The sequence below is a fragment of the Oryx dammah genome, unplaced genomic scaffold, assembly GCF_014754425.2.
Source record: "Oryx dammah isolate SB20612 unplaced genomic scaffold, SCBI_Odam_1.1 HiC_scaffold_21, whole genome shotgun sequence".
Lineage (NCBI taxonomy): Eukaryota > Metazoa > Chordata > Mammalia > Artiodactyla > Bovidae > Oryx > Oryx dammah.
In genome coordinates, this window is record NW_024070205.1 from 56,154,758 (window position 1) to 56,167,959 (window position 13,202).

The window sequence follows — 13,202 nt, forward strand, 5'->3', positions numbered from 1 at the left end:
CCCCACAGGATTTTGGATCTTAGTTCCAAGACCAGGGATCGAACCCACGGCCACTGCAGTGGAAGCATAGACTCTTAACCACTGGATTGCCAGGAAAGTCTCAAGCAGCTTAAGTAAAAAACATTGAGGGTTAGCTAATTTTATCAGGATATTGATTTTCCTTAAAGATGCTCTAACGTAAAAGTAAAACATTTGCAAACTGGAGTTCTGTGCATTCTCTGTAATAATTTTCTGCCTACACACCCAAGCACACCACTCTGATAACCCCTGCCAGAAAGTTCCCGGGGAGGCGCTCTGCAGTTCAGAAAGTACTTTTACACACCTGCTATCAGATCCTCGGGTATACATGAGCCCTCAGTAGTATCATATGATGGACGGTGCATTAGCATACTCATTCCTATTTTATGGCTGTTCCAATGAAGACCCACAAAGGTTAGGAAGCCTGGCCCCGGGCCACCTAACCAGCACAGCCACAGCTGAGGTCTGGACAGGCGGTTTTCCTGGTCACCTTCCAGTTCCCTCTCGCCTGTCTTATGCGGTTGAAGTTTTTCCAAGGGAACCAGTTGACTCCCAGCAGGCTGGCGTACCTGAACGTTAGCACTTCAGTGTAAGGCCATATCTGATCATTTCTGGTTGTGATCCAAAGAAAGGAAAACCTCTTTGAGGGTCAACAATATTGTCATGAACCTCCCCTGAACCAGTTCCCTGACAAGGACAGCTGGACACATTTCCTTGGGCACTTTGCACTTATACAGGTGGGGAACGGGAGGGGGGGGCGGGGAGCGGTGGGAGCATGTAGGACTCCTGCCGCAGGCTGGTTTGCGGGGGCAAGGTCACTGCGAGAAAGTGGCTATGGGGGAAGGAGGCAGGAGCCAGGCCCCAAGCCCCAGGCCCCAGGCCCCGTTTACAAAATCAGCCTCCAGGCTGTTGTCTGCAGCAGAAGAGATCTCAGGGGCGACCTCTTCCAGGCACAAAACAAAAGGGTGGAGGGGAGGAAGCAAGTGAGCTTGCTAATCTCAGTTGTTTATTTTTCCTCCCTCATTTCCTCCTGTGTTCCTCCAACCCAAATCCCCCAGCCTCTGGTTTCCCGTCCCTATCTGGTTAATAACCTCCCAGGGCAGCCTCCTCAGCAACCTCCCCTTGGCTCCCTCCTCTGTAATCTCTTCTCCAGGCTTTGCTGAGGCTGTATTTACCACCACACAGGATTTCCGTAGGTGATAACTGCAGAGCCTGGTGGCTCCGGGGCAGTCCCCCCTCCCCTCACGGGGTTCTATTTACAGCAGGGGAAGAATTCCAATCTCTCCCAAGAATGTGACTGTCCTGAGGAGGGGTACCACCTACACCAGTGGCTGAGCCCGCCTCTTGGTAACAGTCATTCATGCTCACACCCCTCCCTCCCTGACCTTCAAGTGTGTGGGATCCCCAAATGCAGAGACAAGAGAGAAGGTATAAAGATGAATTGTCTGAGGTGAGTCGCTCACTCACATAGCTCACAGGCGGAGGGTCTTGGGGCGGGACCTCCGAAAGTCTCCACCTCTTCCTTCTGGACTGGCCTTGTCAATCCAGGTCCCGCCGGAAGTAGGTATGCACCAGCCACCCCGCTTTCACTCGTTCCAGGGCTGGTCGCTCAACACTCAGAGAAGTATCCACCTCCCAGGGTGGTTTGTTTTTAAACTTGTTATTGATGAGAAATGCACATGGGGTCGCCAATTCAATGGTGTCACCACATGGACTTACCGAAGGAAGGAGCACCCAGATCAAAATATTGGCCACACTCACGAGCCCTTTGCGATGCCCCAACCTGGGCACTGCCACCTCCTGTCACTTCCAGCCCCCAGGACCACTGTCCTGACTCCTGACACCATAGATCCATTTTGTCTCCTGAGGTGTACACTGAAGAAGCTGGATTCCAGAGATGCAGAGATAAGACTTTCATTTTTCTCAGTCAGCAGTATCTGGGAGGCCGGAGGGTTGTGGAGCCTGGTCTGAGTATTCTATTTTATTTTCAACTGTCAAGATCTCTAATTCCTTAACACCACATAACTGTGAGGAATTTTAGGGAAGGAGTTATCTTTAGTGAGAAACCCTGCAATGGGCAGCATGCCAAGTGTGGAGGAAAAGTGGAATAAGACAAGTTAGACGAAGGTGTTGCAAAGAGATAGGGACTGCGTGAAGCCGAGGCCTCCAGGGGCTTCATGAAACATGTTAACGTTTTCACCAAAGGGAGAGAAAAAAGAGTTCTAAACTCTCTCAGCCACCTTCAGTCCATCCTTGCCTCTTTCCACTTTTTTCTCTATTTCTTGTTGTTGTTGTTCAGTCACTAAGTCATTTCTGACTCTTTGCAACCCCATTGACTGTAGCCCATCAGGCTCCCCTGTCCGTGAGATTGCCCAGGCAAGATAACCATAGCTGGTTGCCATTTCCTTCTCCTGGGGATCTTCCCAACCCAGGGATCGAACCCATGTCTCTGGCATTGGCAAGTGGATTCTTTACCACTGAGTCACCAGGGAAGCCCTCTATATTTCTAGAGACACTATTTTAAGTAAAGCCATACCCCTTACCTCTTTACTTTAAACATGTGAAAACAGAAGGATAATATAACCCACATATGTAATTGTGTGTGTGTGTGATAAAATACACGACATAAAATTTACCATTAATGATATTTAGTACATTCACAATATTGTGCAGCCATCACCACTACCTGGATCCAGAACTTTTGTATCATCCTAAAAGGACACCTCACACTCATTAAGCTATCACTCTCCTTTCTCAAAACCATGTTCAGATGTTACCAAATAGGTGGCAATGGCTTAACTATATGTGTGTTGTCCAGGCCCTCCCCTACTCTTGTCAAAAAGAATGCTAATCTTCTCTCTTCATACAAGACCCACATATGTCATTTTAAATTTTCTGGTAGTCATGCCAAAAAGGTAAAAAAAAAAAGTGAAAATAATTTTATTAATTTATTAATAGCTAATCCTTTTTTATGGCTGAGTAGTATTCCATTGGAGAAGGAAATGGCAACCCACTCCAGTGTTCTTGCCTGGAGAATCCCAGGGATGGAGCCTGGTGGGCTGCCATCTATGGGGTCACACAGAGTCTTAGCAGTATTCCACTGTATACATCTTCTTAATTCGTTCATCTGTTGATGGACATTTAGGTTGATTCTGTTTGCAGAAACGTGGATGAACCTAGAGATGATCATACTAAGTAAGTTAGAAAAAGAAAGACTAATATCATATAATATCACTTATATGTGGAATCTAAAATATGACACAGAAGAATGTATCTATGAAACACAAACAGACTCACAGACATAGAGAACAGACTTGTGGTTGCCAAAGGGAGAGGGTGGGGAAGGATGGCTTGTGAGCTTGGAATTAGCAGATGAAAACTATTATATACAGATGGATAAACAATAGGTCCTACTGTATAGAATAGGAAATGCCACTCAATATCCTGTAATAACCATAATAAACCATTTAGCATATGAAAAAGATTATAGATGTATACATATACAACTGAATCACTTTGCTATACAGCAGAAATTAACACATTATAAAATAGCTATACTTCAATAAAATAAATTTCTAAAAAAAATTAATTTAAGCCAATATTTCCAAACTGTTATCATTTCAATGCATCATCATTATAAAAATGATTGCTCTTCTATCTTGCACTCTTTTATTTGCACTATGTATTTGAAATTGGGTGTGTGTCTCTCTCATACATCTCTGGGGGGACCAGCCATATTTCAGGAACCCCACATGGCTAATGGCTACCATGTTGGACAGTGTGGCTCTAAACAATTTATAGAATGCTATCAAAATTCCAAATCATCTTTCTTAAAGGTGATTGTTAAATACTCAAACGTTTTTAAGGCTATAGTTATGTTTTGAATATCAATTTCTTTTCTCCCATTATGAAAAATAATACACCTGAAAACTAAGGAAATAAAAATTACCACTAAGCGCCAACACAAGAAAAACTATAATTGCTCTTTGGCACTCTGTATGTCATGATTTCTTTGTAGATTTTTTCTCATCGTTTTGTGCACCACACAGCAGCATTACCACCACTTTGAGGTAGAAGCTCAAGGCCAACATAACCACTTCCCAGAGGCAATTGTGCCGCTCTCTCCAGGGTCACGAGGAGGCTGGTGAACTAGCTTGTGTCTAAGATTCCCTCCAACCCAGACATGCCAGGGTAGTAGGATGCCATTCATCCCTTCCATTTAACAGACACACACGGACACACAAACACACACACATACATACATCCCAGGCCTTTCCTTCTACCCCACAGAACAGCCTGCAAAGAAGCAAGAACATCATTAGTCAGCCTTGCTAACTTGCTGGGAAAACACAAAGATCTAAACAGAAGCATTTTTATTTAGCATTCATGCTCCGAAAGAAGAAAACCTAGCAGAAACCAGACTCGGTATGCAAGAATGTAAAAACTTTTTTTTTTTTTTGAGGTTCCCAGAAGCTTCATGCCACAATGCCCCAAGCTGGGAAAAAACGTGCCATTTCATATGTTTATAACAACATCTGATTTAATATTATACAATTTTGCTTAGTCACAAACCAGAACAAATACCTTCAGATTTATTACATCCTTCTATTCAGTAACTTAAGTTATCATAGTTAATAATGCAACCATTCCACAGCCCAGGAAAAAAGCTTTCTAATTCTTTGGGATGAAAGATTCTGGAGATGCAGGTTTTTTTTCATGGAGGATTTAAGGTTTTCAAGCTCTCAATGAAGCTTGAAATTCATCTTTTCCAGTTCACATGAAAAGAGTTTCCTCCGAAGCTTGGCTGGGAGGTAGAAAGAGAGGAAAACCAGTTGACAGACAGAATCTCCGTGGGCTTTTAGAGAATGTGGCAATTTCTCACCAGCATCTCTAACTCTTACCTTATCTGGAAAAATAAGATAAACACAAAGCTAACAAACACACAGAAAATCCATACCAATGGCCCCCATGTTCTTTACATTGTTAATGCTGTATTTTGGACTTCCTTCTTAATTGTTGATTCATTAAAAGGCACCAATTGATTTTTGCTTCAATTTGTTTTGTTCAAACAGCTTTTAGGATCTTAGTTCCCTGACCAGGGATCAAACCTAGGCCAACTGTAGTGGAAATGCAGAGTCTTAACCACTGGACCACCAGGGAAGTCCCACCAATTGATTTTAAAAAAGAAGCAAATGCTACTCTCTCAAATCATCCTACCCTCACCTTCACCCACGGTGTCTGCAAGGCCATTCTCTATGTCTGCTTCTCCATTCCTTCTCTGCAAATAGGTTTATCAGTACTATTTTTCTAGATTCCATGTATGTATTAATATATGTATTAATACGCAATATTTGGGCTTTCCTGGTGGCTCAGACAGTAAAGAATCTCCCTGCAATGCAGGAGACCTGGGTTCGATTCCTGGGAAGGAAGATCCTCGGGAGAATGGAATGGCTACCTGCTCCAGTATTCCTGCCTGGAGAATTCAATGGACAGAGGAGCCTGGCAGGCTATAGTCCATGGGGTCGCTAAGAGCTGGACACGACTGAGCAACTATCACTTTCACTGCTACTTTATTCTGACTGTAAGGCCCACATAACAATTACCTTCCAATTAAAAATAAATTTAAAATAAAATAAAAAGAAGCAAATATGCTTACAAAGCACTCTTTCTCATTATTTCGTCATGCATACATTCTCACACAGGCATTTGTTACACAATTTGTGCACAATTGTTCAGCCCCAAGCATTGCCCCTTCCTGCCCAATTGAAATGAACTGAGCTGAATGATGTGGGAGTTAACCCAGTTGCCTGGTGGTCCATCCAAGTTTTGCCTTCAGAGCTCCGCTCTCTTCCAGGACACAGGTGGTCTCCCATTGCCTCTAGATGTGGGTGTTAGGGTCCTCAGAGAGCTGGGAGACGCGTGTTTGGATCAGCATAAACCGGTCACCCGATGTGGACATATCCATGTTTAACCACAATGTATGCTAGTGAGTCCGATTTCTCAAAGAAAGCCAGCATTTCTTTACACACCATTAGAGAGAATGCCAACATTAGAGTGGGGAGAGACAGGACTCAGTAACGAGGTAAGAGGTTAGAACAATTTGAGGCCTTCCTAAAAAGGAGGATTCCTAGGTCTCACTGCAGACCCACCACATGGGGATATCAGAGCATCGGATACAGGAATAGCCACTTCGAACAAAATCGTTAAGTGATTCACAAACCCACTACAGTCTCTGCACAACAGTCTTAAAGTTCCCTTCATAAAGTCCCAAGTGAATGTTTCAAATGTAGGAATAAACCAGATTCCACTTGAAGATACTTTGAATTCTTGCCAACAGATTTTTAAAATTTTTATTGGAGTAGAGTTGATTTACAATGTTGTGTTAGTTTCAGGGATATAGTGAAGTGAATCAGTTATACACATACACTGCCAACAGATTTTTAGCAGCAAGTTGCCAGAAGTCAAAAGCTTTGAGTTCTGTTCTAGCCCACCACCTATAACGTGGGCGAGTTACTTAACCTTTTCAAACCTCCTTGACAAGAGTTATGCAACTAAGGGCAAGTGTGATTATAATACTGAAATAGCTTACAGAAGGCTTTCCCATCCATCCACCTCACTGGATCATCAGGAGGATCAAGTGGCATGCAGTGGATGAACTTGTTCTTCAGACTTCATGGCACCTGGCAAAGACAGAACACAATTAGTGTGTGGACATAGTTTTAGATCAAACATCTGATTTTTTTGAGGTCAAATAAATCAGTCAATCCCAAAGGAAATCAAGCCTGAATGTTCACTGAAAGGACTGATGCTGAAGCTGAAGTTCCAGTACTTTGGCCACCTGATGTGAAGAGCTGACTCACTGGAAAAGACACTGATGCTGGAAAACATTGAGGGCAGGGGAAGAAGGGGGTGACAGATATTGAGATGGTTGGACGGCATCATCCACTCAATGGACATGAGTCTGAGAAAACTCCAGGAGATAGTGAGGGACAGGGAAGCCTGGCATGCTGTAGCCCACGGGGTCGAAAAGAGTTGTACACGAATGAGAGACTGAACCACAAATATCTGCTTTATTACTGAACAAAAAACAAAGCCAGGCTGGAGGATGTGCTTGAGGAATATAATATAGAAGTAATTAGACAATTTCTAATACGGAATCTCAGTAGAAAATTTATTCACCCAGCCTCAGGAAGCACTGGACAACTACAGGCCTCTCCCATCTAGGGCAAGGTTTTTCTGCCAAGTTTACCACTTGGACCAAGGAGACTTCCCAGCAGTTTGAAGGTGGGCTGAGCCCAGGAAGAGGAAGGAGGAGGAGCAGAGTTCAGTTGCTACTCCCAAGTTTACCAGTCATTTTTCTCCTAAGAAGGATGAGAGGAAATGCGGAGGGGCCAAGACTAATTAATGCCTCTTCATTGGATTCATAAGAAATAAATATGAATACTCAAGCAGCCTGAGGGAAATTACTATATCTGTCCCCAGATTCCCACCTGCCAATGCAGGAGATCCTGGTCAGGAAGATCCCCTGGAGGAGGAAACGGCAATCCACTCCAGTATTCTTGCCTGGGAAATCCCATGGACAGAGGAGCCTGGTGGGCTACAATCCATGGGGTCACAAAAGAGTCAAACATAACTTAGGGACTAAACAAAAACAGTGGTCAACCAGAAGGGGCACAGCACCTTCAGAGAGGGAATCAGCTCCCTACCACCACCACCAAACCAGCCACTGCTTCGCTAGAGACCTTCCCCTGCCGGCAGTGTGGAGTTTGCCCCATAAGTTTCTGAGAAGGGTCAGTAAAGTACATTGTGTTTCTCAAGGCCTTTCTATGTTCAAGATGAAAAATGTAGCGCTTCTTCAGTTTTCCATCTCAAGTTATTTCAAGCTACATTGACCAACCTAGCCCATCAGAAGTTATGCAGTAAAACCAACATTTCTCAATTTATATCATAAAAGCGTCCCAACAATAAGATGTTCTACACTTGAACTTACCCTTCCCAGTATCAAGTTACCAGCGAGTCCCAAGACCAAAATTTAATCCTCTTACAAGATCCAAAGAAGTTAAAGCCTGAAATTAAATTATCCCACTCTCAGTCAAGTTCAAAGACATTACATGTCAAATTCTTATTCTCTTTAGCTTCAGTAAGAAGAGTTCTTGATGTCCTGGGGTGTGGGGAGGAGAAGGTTGGGGCTCTGACAGCAGCTGTAGCCTGCACTGGCTTTCCAGTAAAGGGCCTTAGAGTTCGGATTAATTCAACTCTAAGCCCCTCTTGTGCCTCACTTTTTTTAAAATATTATTTTTTATTTGTTGTAGAATACACATAAAACTTATGTTCTTAACCATTTTCAAGGGTACAATTCAGTAGTATTATATATTTTCACATTGTTGTGTAACCATCACCACCATTCCTCTCCAGAACTCTTTGTCATCTTGCAAACCTGAAGCCCCCACACCCATTAAACAATAACCACCATCCTCTATCCTCCAGCCCCTGGCAATCACAACTCTTCTATTTCTGTACATTTGATTATACTAGATACCTCGTATGAGTAGAATCATACAGCATCTGTCATTTTGGCCTTTTTCACTTAGCATAATGCCCTTAAGGTTCATCGGTGCTGTACCACATGTCAGAATTACCTTCCTCCCTGAGGCTGAATCACCTTCCATTGTATGGATACAATTTGTTTATCCATTCGTCTGTCAGCGGACATTTCATTTGTTTTCCACTCTTGGCTGCTATGAACTTGGGTGTACATGCCTCAGTTTCTGTTGTTGGATTGACACATGTACACTATTGATACTATACTATACTAATAAACAGTTGATGGGAACCTGCTGTATAGCACAGGGAACTCTACTCATTGCTCTGGGGTATGCTAAATGGGAGAGAAATCCAAAAGGGAGGGAATATAGGTATATGTATGACTGATTCATTTTACTGTGCAGAAGAAGCTTGCACAACATTGTAAAGCAACTGTGTGTGTGTGTGCTAAGTCGCTTTAGTCATGTCTGACTCTTTGCAACCCCATGGACTATAGCCCGCCACACTCCTCTGCCCATAGGATTCTCCAGGCAGGAATACTGGAGTGGGTTACCATCCAGGGGATCTTCCCAACCCAGGGATTGAACCCAAGTCTCTTAGGTCTCCTGCATGGCAGGTAGGTTCATTACCACTAGCGCCACCTGGTAAACAACTATACTGCAATAAAAATTATTTTTTTAAAAGTGCCCCATGTGTGTTTTGCCAAAGGCTATAGCAAATTGAAAAGGAAAGATTCTTCTCAAAGGACTCCTTTAAAGGAAGAAGGATAAATGGTTTTATTTGAGGTGCTCATCAATCATTGCCAGGTGACTTTAATCCACAAAGAGGTTAATGATGGCACCATGTTTACCATATCTGGGGGAGATGAACTCATCCCTATAAACAGTCTGCTCTCTCGGGGGTAGCATGTGAGACATTACCGCCTTAAACACAGTTTCATGGTTCAGTATAAAAACATAATGAGAAAGGGCTTCTTAGAACAAGTATTTATTTTCTGCCTGAGAAGCTTGAAATGTGGATACTACTAATAAAGACCCACAATTCTAAACGTAGCATAACAAAGAGGAAAAGTATTAGACCCTTCCGACAGCTCATGTCCAGAACATTATCTGCAAACATACTTGTTGCCAACTGAGATGATGCAAAACGTCAGAAACACATCTGTGGGAAGGCACCTCCTCCCACAGGAAGCCAGATGTTGGGGCAAGTGAGATTAATACAATTAAAACTTTAAAACACAGTCTGAAACAGGGAAATACGGTTGAGCAACACAAGGCTGAGACTTGAGATCTGTATCTCCTTTCCTTTCAAAAGCCCTGGGAGCATAATGAGAGTACAGCTTTAAGAACTAAGATTCACCCCACCAGGCATTAATGGTGTCCAGAAACTATGTGAACAATCTTATTCGACATCCCCAAGACGTTAATATCTGTCCAATGCCAAACCCGAGGGGGAAACATGTTAATTTTCTCAACCTTCTGATAGCACGTATACAAGATCTCTGAGTCCCACAAAAGGCTCCAAATATATTCTCTAGGACTTCAACTGCCTTAAAATATAGGCTTGCATTTATCTTGGCCACATTAACGAGATCTGTTTGACCAATACATTTATATTTATGATGACTGAGGGCAGATTATGGTTGTTAAAATTTGTCCTTGGGACATGAAAACACTCCTCTGTCATTAATACATTCTGTAATATAAACTATGATGTCAGGTCAACGTAAAGGGTAAAAACGTTCCGAAAGTATGCACACATCATTTTTTAAAGCAATTGAGCCTAATGGAATAACAAAGGTCATCATAACAAACCATTACAGCCTTGGTCTTGGCAACTCTGGCCACAGAAGAATCTCCAAGAAACGATCATCATTCCTCCAATGTTATGGCATCCAGACGACAGGAATGGCTCGCAAATGAGTCATACGGGCTCAGATCCTCGGTAGCTATGTGAGCGCGGGACGATCAATTATTCACGTGTTTACAAAGAGCTTTCCCGGTTGATGTTAACCAGAGCTGCTTGCAAAGAAGAGCTCTCCAGCTGTCCTTGGTCGTCCTGGGCCTCCGACTAACAAGCCACTTTAATTGCTGGCAAATCATCTGGAAGATGGTCCTCCCCTAGACCAAGTACACGCCATCGCTTTGAGACTTTATTAGGTGTAAAAATATTAATCAGAAATAATTATGACACCAATACCTTATTTACAATACTCCCAGCAAAGCCCATAGGGGTTTGAACTTGACTTAGATCCCACCAAGCTACATATGGACTAGAACCTTGACCGTTGAAAACACAGGCAGGAAGAAGAGGGGCTTCCAAGGATGAAGAAGAATCAGGGGCTGTGGGCCTCATGAGGGAGGCAGAGGGAAGAACCATTTAGAATTCTCTAGGAGGGGGCTTCCCTGGTGACCCACTGGTTAAGACTCCACACTTCCACTGCAGGGAGTATGGGTTTGAGCCTTGGTCAGGGAACTAAGATCCCCCATGTTGCAAAGGATGGCCAAATAAATAATTTTTAAAAATTAAACACAAAAATTTTTCAAAGCTAGTATAGTATTAAAAGTAAATACAATAAAATAAAATGCTCTCTAAAGGTAAAGGAACATGATAGAGGACCACCAAGGGTGAAGAGATGAGATTTGTCAGTAATCAAATATGGATGAACTTGACCCATCTAATAAAACTAGCCTTGGAAGAAGTCAAATGGGAAATCACTTCTCAGGTCCCTTTCTTCCTCAATACAGCCGACTGTCTGTCCAGGAAGACTAATAATGTGATTAAGGCAACTCCTCTTTCTGAGCTAGACCGCGGAGCATGGGACCAGGTGGCCCCCTCGGTCCCCTGTCAGCTGTGTTTTGAGAGAGAGCAGGATCAGAGTCTGTGGCCTGAGCCTTCTCCTCTGAAGACAATGCAGTCCATGCAGACAAAGGAAGGCTTCAGGTACATTTTTATTATCCCAGTTCTAAGAACATCATGGGACTGAGCCAGATCCTTCCCCTTTCTTGAAACTGGGTAACTTGAGACACTATCCTAACTCACTCGTCCATTTCTAAGAAAGCGGTAGAAGCAAATAATGTCTGTTCTTGCTGGTATGAGATCATAGTATAAAGTGAATGTGTATGTAAAGTCAGTGGCACTAGCCTCCCTGGGGTAATTCTGCTTAATGTGGTGGGAGGCTCAACTTTGGTTGAGCATAGTTGCCATAGAAAGGTGAAGCTGGCAGACAAGGGATGGGGCCTCCCTGGCCCGTGAAGCATGCTGGAGCCCTTGTGTTACATACTACTGTAAGACCAGGACTGGAGAGCCTGGGTTTCTGCCTCTCACTCTGATCCACTCTATCTAACCACGAAAACAGGTCTGGAAAATGAGTCCAAAGAAAGGAACTGCTTCTTCCTAAGGTCTTTGGCAGGAGAGCTGGTCTAAGACACCCTCTCTACTCCCTCTTTAACCTTTCAGCCCAGTCCCATCCTTCTGGTCCAGTGAGAGAGGCCTCTTCCACGTGGCAGGGGCCTTTTATCGTCTTCCCTCTTCTCATGAACAACCTCTCTGGCTCAGCACGGAGCTCATTTCTGGCTGGTCCTCCCTCTAGAAATCAGTGCAAAGCTTCCCAAAAGGTGACCAGAAATAGACCTCTGGGGAGGGCAATGTTAAACCCAAACAGAATTCTTCACTACAGTTCTCTCTGGCGCCCTGTACTGGCTGCTGGACCCTTGGAAGAGGAGTGAGGCATGCCAGACTTCCCAAAGTTATTAGTCCAGGGAATTCATTTTTTAGTAGCTTCCCTGCGAGCTCCGACAGTAAAGAATCTGCTTGCAATGCAAGAGGCCTGGGTTCGATCTCTGAGTCGGGAAGATCCCCTGGAGAAGGGAATGGCTACCAACTCCAGTATTCTTGCCTGGAGAATTCCATGGACAGAGGAGCCTAGAGGGCTGCAGTCCATGGTGTCGCAGAGTCGGGACACAACTGAGTGTCTAACACTGCAAGCAAACTTTCAGAACATCCCAGAGCCAGTCAAACTTCGTGATGTGTGGTGTTAAGGTATCAACAGGTCTGAGAGTCACTCTGGCATCTTTGAGTGACTCCACAATATCTGTTCTTGGCCACCATGGGTTGCTTGGATTTGTCACTGAGTTCTGGGGGGTACCTGCCTACCGTCACTGCTGGTGACAGCCTCACAGATGGTTTTCCAAAGTCACACTTGGCTAAGTCAAGCTCGCCTGACCTTTTCACACAGTTCTAGCAAACTGGCAGCCCTCCCCCAAGGGCATCTCCTCACCCCGTACCACTACAGCCAGAAGGAGAGGAGGAGTTTTTCCTATTGTCCGGCCTAATTTCCATCAGGCCCACCCTGATTTCTTTCTGCCCTTGCGTGTAAGTCGCTGTTTCCCGCTCCTATTTGTGATGATCTGACCTTTTCTGGGGAGTAGCTAGCAACGTGGCCCTTTAAGCAGCCTGCCTAGGCTTTTCCCCACACGGCCCTCTGCAGGATCTCCAGCTGTTCCGTAATTCTCAGCCTGCACAAGACAGCGTGGCTGCAGAAGACACCGCCCCCCAGAACGAAACACACACTGACAGTGGCTGTTTTTGTCTGACCGTGGAAGCCCATCGGCCACAGCTTTAAGGAGAACTCTCTGAGG

At 44.1% G+C, this 13,202-nt stretch overlaps 1 non-coding gene and 1 pseudogene across 1 annotated transcript; both read right to left on the reverse strand.

Moving 5' to 3' along the window:
* Window positions 1–2,772: 2,772 nt before the first annotated feature.
* LOC120880688 lies at window positions 2,773–2,890 on the reverse strand (annotated as a pseudogene).
* A 2,215-nt stretch (window positions 2,891–5,105) lies between these two features.
* Window positions 5,106–5,178, reverse strand: TRNAG-UCC. The gene has a single exon. It is a non-coding gene; the product is annotated as a tRNA-Gly (tRNA).
* Window positions 5,179–13,202: the final 8,024 nt, after the last annotated feature.